Below are 1,374 nucleotides of genomic sequence, written 5' to 3'. Positions count from 1 at the left end.
TAGTATCGTATATATGTGGTTCGTTTTGGGGTATTCAACAATCAATGGTTTACAAAGAATAAGGTTTACGGCTCAAAGATCAATAACTGGAATCAGGGTTTAGGGTTAAATGCTTCAAAGCACTTGCAATATAAAACGGAACTATTCCAAACATATATCAAGATAGTTTAGAAATCACTTGCCTTATCTTGACTCGCGAACACTTCACTTGTTCTCGATCACTATCTCTTATTCACCGACTATCTGCTTTCCCTTCTTACGCCTAGATTCTTCTGCTCATACATCACAAGTTTCTATCAATACTTATTCTTACTTGATTCTATTCGTTGTAAGCTTTTATCTACACTTCGTTTCACCCAAATCCGACTTACGAATTGAAAATTACGACTAAAACAATCAAACCATATACATTTAAGCATATTATACATCAATCGGATCACATATAGCACATATCACTTAAGATATTTGATAAAAATACTTTCTTAAAGAAGATTCGGTGTTAAAATGATTTTTCAGATATTTAATACGAAATTTTAAACATTTTTCGGAATTAAAATGGGTCGTTGAATCATTTAAAAACAAATAACAGGGTTCGATTGCCCGAATCTGGCTTTAAAATCATTTATAATAATTATCAAGTCTCAAAAACAATTTAAAATAATATTTTAAAGCTCGAAACTATTTTTCAGATTTTTTAAATCAAAATAATTAATTAAATCTAATTAAATAATCAATTAAAATTAATTAGTAATTAATTAAATTAATTAATCAATTATTATTCGAATTAATTGACCAATTAACTAATTAATTATCAATTAAAATTAATTAATTAAATAATTCAGATTTATTTAGAATTAAAAATAATTTTTGGAATTAAAATATTGATTTTTAGAATTTTTAATAATTAAAAATGAATTTATGAAATTAAAATAAATAAAAAATATGATTTTTATAAAATTTTGAAACTGGAATCCTATTTTTGTAAATTCCAGAAACTACAGGGACTAAACTGTTTCTTCCCCGAAACTTCAGGGACTAAATTGCAAAAAGTATAGGGGTTCGCCGGAAAACACCCTGCCTCGCTGGAGAATTCGTTCCCGGAATCCTCACACCTCCACAAGCTCCAGATATGATCTATACAACACCAAGAATCTATTAATGCAATCAAATCACACAAATAACCCCTGAGTTGGCCGGAAAATCCCGAAGAAAACTCGCCGGACGGCGAATTCTTCTTTTCTTCGGCCAGCTCGATTCCGGTATCGTTTGTTCATGAAACCACCACCAATCGATTCCTCTTTTCAAGCTCTACACATCAATACCAACTAATCAATCTAATAACCCCTAGAAAAAAAATCCTAATTTTACATGAAA

The sequence above is a fragment of the Apium graveolens genome, chromosome 11, assembly GCF_009905375.1.
Source record: "Apium graveolens cultivar Ventura chromosome 11, ASM990537v1, whole genome shotgun sequence".
NCBI lineage: Eukaryota > Viridiplantae > Streptophyta > Magnoliopsida > Apiales > Apiaceae > Apium > Apium graveolens.
Note: the sequence above shows the minus strand (reverse complement) of the source record.